The sequence below is a fragment of the Polypterus senegalus genome, chromosome 5 (genome assembly GCF_016835505.1).
Source record: "Polypterus senegalus isolate Bchr_013 chromosome 5, ASM1683550v1, whole genome shotgun sequence".
In the NCBI taxonomy this organism is placed as follows: Eukaryota; Metazoa; Chordata; class Cladistia; order Polypteriformes; family Polypteridae; genus Polypterus; species Polypterus senegalus.
In genome coordinates, this window is record NC_053158.1 from 117,778,115 (window position 1) to 117,786,926 (window position 8,812).

The 8,812-nt window shown below is 45.3% G+C and overlaps 1 long non-coding RNA gene across 1 annotated transcript; it reads left to right on the forward strand.

Moving 5' to 3' along the window:
- The first annotated feature begins 1,977 nt into the window (after positions 1-1,977).
- Positions 1,978-2,295, forward strand: LOC120529462. The gene is made up of 2 exons (XR_005633751.1): positions 1,978-2,007; positions 2,113-2,295. It is a non-coding gene; the product is annotated as an uncharacterized LOC120529462 (long non-coding RNA).
- Positions 2,296-8,812: the final 6,517 nt, after the last annotated feature.

Here is an 8,812-nt window from a genome sequence, read left to right on the forward strand (position 1 = left end):
TGCGCTTGCTGCAGGGCCTGGAGCTGGGCGCTCATTCCCTGCAGCACGGTGTTCAGGTCCTGTCCCTCCGCATTCCGGGATCTCTATCCTGCCGCTACGCCACTTGTAAAGGACCGAGGAGACAGTAGCAAGTGTTGGGGTTTTCCGGCCCCGTATATTGTAAAATACAAACAAAATTGGGTCAATATCATAAACAAAACAGTTCATAATGCGCGACGCCGACTCCTGGTGTCGCGGCCATTTTATTGGGGAGGAGCCGGAAGTGGAGGAATGCCGGGAAGGACCGCAAGGGAGGATGGGAAGGATGACGTCAGGGCAAGATGGCGGAGGAAGGGCGGAAGTATCGCGACTGCGTCAATCCAGGCCTATGGTGCAGGAAGGTCTTTCTTTCTATGAGGAAGCAGAGGGAGAAAGTTAATACCCCACCATTCCCTGGCGGCGAGTGGTTTCCCAGGTGCTGTCGAATCAATCCGCGGCCTCCTACTCGCGCGTGCGTGACAGCATGCAGATGATTAAACAAATCTACTGGGTTACAATGGAGTCTATTAAACAAATTCTGGACTTTTCATCACCCATCCAAAGGTGTTTTTTTTAAACACCGGACAAACAGACATTACACGGATGTCTGGCCAAAATGATGGCAAAACACCTGTTATTACAAATCACAGGGAATATTCCAAAACATCCAACTCTTTCGGATATATAAATAAGCGACGGTCGCAGCCCACACCCATACCTCTACGCTTCATTCAGAACAGCAAAGATGAATCGCTCCCAATACGGTTTGTCAGCACGAATTTATTAGAATAATGTATTGTAATTTTAATGACTACATCTAAATGAAATCTAATTATTCTTGATACAGACCAAACTGCAACAATCGTCACAACCGAACACCCAGGTAAGGCTATTTATGATTTTATACGCTAAATGAAAATGTTTTAAAACTGAGGTCTGAATTCTTATATTTTTTCCTTAGAGCTGTTCATACCCGTCGATTCGCAAAATGGTAAAAACCTTTTTTAATATATCTCGTTTAATACGCGCATGGCTTTCATATTAGTATTTAGGCTGCGCGTGCATATATCGGGGCTCGGTAGCTTGCGTGCATGTATAAGCGCTTACGTGTTTGTCAATATAAAACTGTTTATAACATGTTTCTTCTGGGTTGATCCGCTCATGAAATGGGCTGATGAATCTATAAACGTGTCTTAACTAACCGCATGAACGACGTGCGTGAGTGAATATTTGAGTATAATTACTGGGTTGTAATGGAAAATGTCCAGGAATACAATAAAGTTATTTCAAAACGTGCGGTTGATTCCTTTATTTTCTTTTCTTTAGATTTATATATACAAGTAGATTCGCCAATCGATTTTGATGAACCAGGTGAGAATTTTTATTAAAATGCTAAAATGTTTACATCGTTTCTATGTAAGCGTACGCGCGCACGCCAAGACTGGTGTTTTGCAGTCGCATGCGCAGGCGTGCATGTAATTACTAGCGTTCGGAAGCCCCTGAGCTTTGCTAAAATGAAATGTAAGACATACTAGGGTGCTTTAGACGTATCAAAAGTATTGTTGAATCATCGGGTAAATGAATATTATAACGTGTTTCTGTATTTATGAGATTATATTTTATTACCCTGAGACCTGATTATTTTGAAAATGATTTATCCAACTTAGTTTAGGGATTGCTCATGCAGTTTGTTAAAGTGCTTCGGGTAGTTACAAGAAGCCTATCGGGTTGAATAGGGGTGATGCATATTAAAACGTTCTGTGATAATTAACCGTTTGAGGTGTGTGTGCGTGCGTAAGCACGTGTAGAGCAGCTTGTGTATATGTGTGTGGGTGTCTGGATTGGCGCTTGGTCATTTGGTTTAGCTGCTGCAAGAGCAGGGATTGGGAAATGTTATTTTAAATAGGGGTGTATTTTGTTTTGTAGACAAAAATTCTGTACAAAACCAAACAGATTCCAAAAGGGATTACACTGATTTGTACAGTCACGGTAAGTGGCCTTTTCAATTTATGGATGAAACTTTGGGGATCACACTTATCTGCAGATTTTGTGAAAATAGTCCTTTAACTAAGAAGGTTATAATTTTATTTTCAGATTCAACTTTCCCGGGTGTTTTAACGCAATTGCTGCAAGGTTCAGACAATCTAGAACTGTACAAAAACTGGGAGGATCCACAAACAACAACAACTTCTCAGAGCATCAGGGGGTATTCTCCAGCAGCCTCTCAGAGCAGCCGAGGGCAATCTCAGAACAGCCTAGGGCATTCTCCGGCACCATCTTAAAGCAACAGGGGGTATTCTCCAGTACCATCTCCGGCACCCCGCCAGAGCAGCCGTGAGTATTCTCCAGCACCATCTCAGAACAGCCGAGGGCATTCTCCGGCACCCAGCCAGAGCAGCCGTGGGTATTCTCCAGCGCAATTGTCGGTGTCTTCTAATTCTAGACGGCGTTCATCCCCCAGGTGGGGAACTTTACCGACATCGCCTCACTCTGAGCGAGGATCTCGGCGAAGAAGTCGTTATTCACCCCGATATTCCCATCGGCCTGACCACGACCGGAGACATCGCGAAAGACTGGTGCTGTTGGGTGACGTTCTTCGCTGGGCATTTGAGCAATTTATAGAATTAGAGTCTCCTGGGTACAATTCCGTACCCGACATGAGTTTACATTTGCTGCATCTGTATACTTTTTCCCAAGGTTCTACCCAGAAATTAAAGGATAGGTTTTATATTACTTTTTTCAATAAGAATAACATTGAATGCAAATTTTCATTTTCTGTGCTTATAACTGTAACCTTTGCTTAAATTTAGGTCATGCCTGAAAACGGGTCTAGCGCTAGCAGCAAAGAACGTGACAGCAGCGACAGCAGCAACGACAGTGGAACAGACAGTGGAACAGACAGCTTCCGTGAACATCCTGTAGGGCGCAAAGGTAGGAAAAGGCCGTCCAATGAAAACCTGAGACTATTAAAAGAGATGTCTGATAACCTTGAATATTCTATAAAACCCCCTAAAATACCTACCCCTCCACGATCACCTGAAATTGTTCATTCACCATACCCAGTGACACATCCTATTGACAATTTTGATCTCATTGATACTTTGCTCCAGGTTCTAAATTCTGATGAAATAGCCGTAGTTAACGCTCTGTTGGAGCTTTTGAAGAATACCTCTTCTCAGGACAGAACGTCTTCAGGCCCTTCACAACAACCAATTGCCCTAAACATGTATGTGGATTCCCCACAGCCTTCTACCTCAGGAACCTCGGGACCTAGTAACACCCACCTGTTGATGACTTAAAAGAGCCGGACACTTCCTCCCCATAGCCTCAGACAGGATCAGGAGTGACTAATTCGTCCGGGGTAAACTTGAGTCTCGAAACCAACTCTCCACAGCCATCTACCTCGCATACGGTGAATCCATCGTCTCCAGAGCCGTCAGTAAGTTCCCCACAACCCTATACACCGCACACGGTGAATCCGTCATCTCCAGAACCGTCTGTAATTTCCCCACAACCCTCTACCTCTCGATTAAATAATTTGTCTATAACGATTGTCCAAAATTTAACAATATCGAGATTAGACACCGCTTCAATTTTTCGGAGGCCTACACACTTGATTCATTCGCCGAAGTTTTTAATCATATACACGAGACCCTTCAGCAAATATTAGACAGTTTTACGAGCACTTTGAATCCTATGGATCTAGTTCAGTTAGAATTACGTGCCGAATCTCTCAACCCCAGTGTTTTTTCCCTAACCCCCGCGGGCATGCTTTCTGTTGAAGACTTTTTTAATCAAATTGAATTACTTCTCCAGAGTCACGCTACTATTTTAGCCGATTCCAGTCTGACACTAATCGTTCAGGTGGTCAGGGTTCCATCTGGTGGCGGCGGGGTAGGCGTAAAGCCTGTTCCCTATTCAACGATGTAATCCTTCAAAAGAAACGGAAGCACCTATGGAACTCCTTTAACCGGGATGATCAGTGCTGTTTTGCCAGGGGTTTGCTGGCTGTATTAAACGATAAGTTCAGAAACAATCAGAAATTGTGTGAACAAGAGGCTCGCTGCCTGCACGTTGGGGTCGGTTTATCAACGGATCAGAAAGTAACGTTTTCAGATGTCGAAAAATTTGAGAGGCTACTAGGAATTAAAATTATCGTCTGGTACAGGGCGCCGCTCTATTAAAATTTGAAGCGACCCGGGTCAGAAAAACAAAGACTGCGTTCCTGTTTTGCACCAGGATCATTATTACGGTATTTTGAATCTAAAAGGTTTTCTGGGATTTTCCTACGTCTGCGATTTCTGTTACACGGGATATTCTTTACCGTTACGACATTGCTGCGAACAGCACTGTGATGTCTGTTTATCTACAAACTGTTTATTAGTTGACGGGGAGGCTTTTCGATGTCCCGATTGTCGTCGTTTCTGTCGATCAGGGGTTTGCTTCGAACTCCACAAAACCCCGAAATGGAATGAAAAGACGCGTCAGTCTGAAAGTATCTGCGACGCCCATAGAGTCTACACTCTCTGTAACCAGAGATACGGCTTGAAAGCCGGTTCAAAACTCACAGTAATCGAACCCAAACGCTGTCGCGCTTGTAGAGCGGTCGTGAAAGAGTCGGATGAAACCATCAGTGTTTTATTCAAAGCTTACCGCAAAGACCAAACCATGAAAATATGTGTTCTACGATTTTGAGTGCCGTCAAGATGCTGGTACACACATCCCCAATTACATCCACTGCATGCATTGGAACGGTCGATCGTGGAGATGGGCCGGCGAGGACTGCGTAGCAAAATTCTTTCACAGATATCGATGTCCGAAATACAAAGATTACACGTTCATAGCTCACAATTCTAAGGGGTATGTGTGGTATAGCAGGTCCACAACTCACTGAGCAAAGGCCATTTTTAAATAATCACCGCACCCGAGGCGGCTTCGTGAGGGGGGCGATGTTAGTAGCGAGCCGCTGGCGGTTGTCGATGTGGGCGTTTCTCACTGTGTGCACAGGTGAGGAACTGCCCACATTCGTGATTGCTCCCGTGGCTAATGCTACAGCTGTGATGGCCCCTCACATTATAAAAAAGAAGTGCAAGTCGGTTGAAGGGGTGAAAAAGAATTGATTGGAGAGAAAAAGAAAAGGAAAGAGGACAGAGGTTACAGGGAGCGAGGAAGCATGCGGGGCAAGAGAGTCGGACAGGCGGTGCGTGCGTGTGGTGAGCGCACGATCGAGGGCAGCTGTAAGGAAGCTGGGGTGTTGGGCCTACACCCAGGCGATTGATTTGGATGTCGCTCCAGCTGAGCGATTATGTAGCAGGAGTGACCGAGGGAAGGCGACTGGCCGCAGAGAAGCTGTGGAAAGGCAGCGGAAGTCGGCAGACTTGGTTCTGGAATCCCCAACGTGGGCGACCTGGCCGTTGGTTGGAAACCAAGTTCTCCGAGACTGGGATGAGTGCCATACCGAAGCCAGGGTTCGGGAGGTCTCCAGTCTCATGCGTGTGTTTCAGGAGGGCAGCTGCAGAGAGCGTCTTACCTGCTGCTAAGCCCAAACGGGATAAGCAGGTGAGACGCTAACGCCAACAGGAAAGATGCACCAGGCTTGTCGTTGTTGTTGTTGTTTTAAAAAAACTGCTTCCTGTAAGAAACATTTTACCTCGTTTTAAAGGATTGCTTTTTCTTATTATTTTAACCTCCACGTTTCACCTTTTATGGATTATTTAATGAAGAATTTGGAGCACTGCATTTTACATGGAACACTGTTTTTGTTTTGATTGTTTCTTTTAATAAAAGCACTGTTTCACTTTTAACCATCCCCTTGCTCAGATGCTCAATTATTGCCTTCACTGACTAGCTCACTCGGTTTCATTATCGACGGTGTTGGGTTCAAGGGTTCCCAAACAACCATGGGAGCGTGGAGCCAGAACCCACATCGTCACATTTGGTGGCAGCGGTGGGATATTCCCCAGCGGTGGGATGAGCTAGCAGTGGAGGCCAGAAGAGGAGACAGAGCAGCAAGCGGGATTGGTAACTGACTTTTGAAAGAACCCATGTACCCAAGCCAGAGGAGGACATTTTTAAGGACTGAGCTTTTTAAGGACATTTATTTATTGCTGAGATTTTTAATTGTCTTTAAGGTTCTTATTCTTTTAATGTCCTGTTTTTATGAAGGGGGCTTGGGTTGGTTTATTTTAGTGGGATTGTTTTAGTGCTTTTATTGTTTTAGTGCAGTGTAGAGTGGCCGAGCTGTGGACCTGAGCTCCAGTTGCATTGGGTTGGCAGTGGTGTGGAGCCTTCCCATGCAACTGGAGTTTTATGGGGGGTGGTATGTGGTATAGCGGGTCCACAGCTCACTGAGCAAAGGCCATTTTTAAATAATCACCGCACCCGAGGCGGCTTCGTGAGGGGGGGCGATGTTGTAGCGAGCCGCGGGGCGGTCGTCGATGTGGGCGTTTCTCACCGTGTGCACAGGTGAGGAACTGCCCACATTCGTGATTGCTCCCGTGGCTAATGCTACAGCTGTGATGGCCCCTCACGTTATAAAAAAGAAGCGCAAGTCGGTTGAAGGGGTGAAAAAGAATTGATCGGAGAGAAAAAGAAAAGGAAAGAGGACAGAGGTTACAGGGAGCGAGGAAGCATGCGGTGCAAGAGAGACGGACAGGCGGTGCGTGCGTGTGGTGGAGCGCACGATCGAGGGCAGCTGTAAGGAAGCTGGGGTGTTGGGCCTACACCCAGGCGATTGATTTGGATGTCGCTCCAGCTGAGCGATTATGTAGCAGGAGTGACCGAGGGAAGGCGACTGGCCGCAGAGAAGCTGCGGAAAGGCAGCGGAAGTCGGGAGACTTGGTTCTGGAATCCCCAACGTGGGCGACCTGGCCGTTGGTTGGAAACCAAGTTCTCCGAGACTGGGATGAGTGCCATACCGAAGCCAGGGTTCGGGAGGTCTCCAGTCTCATGCGTGTGTTTCAGGAGGGCAGCTGATGAGAGCGTCTTACCTGCTGCTAAGCCCAAACGGGATAAGCAGGTGAGACGCTAGCGCCAACAGGAAAGATGCACCAGGCTTGTCGTCGTTGTTGTTGTTTTAAAAAAACTGCTTCCTGTAAGAAAACATTTTACCTCGTTTTAAAGGATTGCTTTTTCTTATTATTTTAACCTCCACGTTTTACCTTTTATGGATTATTTAATGAAGAATTTGGAGCACTGCACTTTACATGGAACACTGTTTTTGTTTTGATTGTTTCTTTTAATAAAAGCACTGTTTCACTTTTAACCATTCCCTTGCTCAGATGCTCAATTATTGCCTTCACTGACTAGCTCACTCGGTTTCATTATCGACGGTGTTGGGTTCAAGGGTTCCCAAACAGCCATGGGAGCGTGGAGACAGAACCCACATCGTCACAGTATGATGGATATTTCCTCATGAAATATCTCTAATCGAAAGCGGGCAAACTCCATTTGTTACATCTCAGGGTTGTAAATTAATGTGCTTTATAGAAGAAGATTACAACTTGAGATTTATCGACTCGTTGAACTTCTTACCTATGAAATTGAGCAGTATGCCCAAAGCCCTGGGATTCCAGGCTCAAAAAGGGTACTTTCCCCATTTCTTTAATACCGCTGAAAATCAAAATTACATCGGCCCATACCCCGAGCCTAAATATTACGACATTCAACACATGATGAGCCAGGAAAGAGAGGAGTTTTTGTCTTGGTACGACTGGATTAAAAGTGAAACCTTCAACTTTAGACAAGAAATGTCGTACTATTGTCAAAACGACGTGGTTATTTTGAGAACTGCCTGTATGAAATTTAGAGATGAAGTGATCGGGATCGGTAATATTGATCCTTTTCAGTGTATGACCCTAGCTTCTCTCTGTATGTCCATGTACAGACAAAACTGCATGCCTGATAATGCAATTGGAATCATTCCTACTGACCATTACAAAAGCACTCACAAAGCTTATTCTAATGCTTCTATTCAGTGGCTAATGTTTCTTTCCGAGAAGGAAAAAATAAACATTCGACATGCGCAGAATCATGGTGAAGTCAGGATGGGATCCTTTTATCTAGATGGTTACGCTAGTTCAGGGTGTCCCGACGGCCTTTGAGTTTGCTGGCTGCTTTTATCACGGATGTCCAGAGTGCTACGATGCGCAAGCCAAGCACCCTCTTACGGGGACGTCTTATGCAGAATTGTTTAAAACGTTTAACGATAAATTGCGGGAAAACTTTAATCTGACGGTGAAAGTGCTTTGGGAACACGCTTGGGAGCGCATGAAAAAAGAGGACGCAGAGCTTCAAGATTTCTTAAGACGCTTTGAGTTTCCTGAACCTATCAATCCCCGTGATGCCCTTTATGGAGGGCGCACCAACGCGATCAAATTATACCATAAGGTCTATGGTGACGAGCAAATGCAATATTACGATTTTACAAGTCTGTACCCCTACGTCAACAAAACAAAACCTACCCGATCGGCCATCCGACCTTTATTTTTGAGGAGTTTGGCGATCTTAAGCAATACTTCGGCTCATTAAAATCACCATGCTCGCCCCACACAATTTGTATTTTCCGTCCTCCCTTTAAGAATTTGCAATAAATTGATGTTCGTTCTGTGCCGTGCGTGTGCAGAAACCCAGACAACCACCGGCCTTTGCTGTCACAATGATCGGAAAGGTCTTTAACAGGAACCTGGTGCAGCGTCGAAATACTCAAGGCCTTAGATAAAGGGTACAAAGTTTTAAAATTCATGAGATATGGCACTACGAGCAGAGTACCGCAGATTTATTTTCCGAGTACATC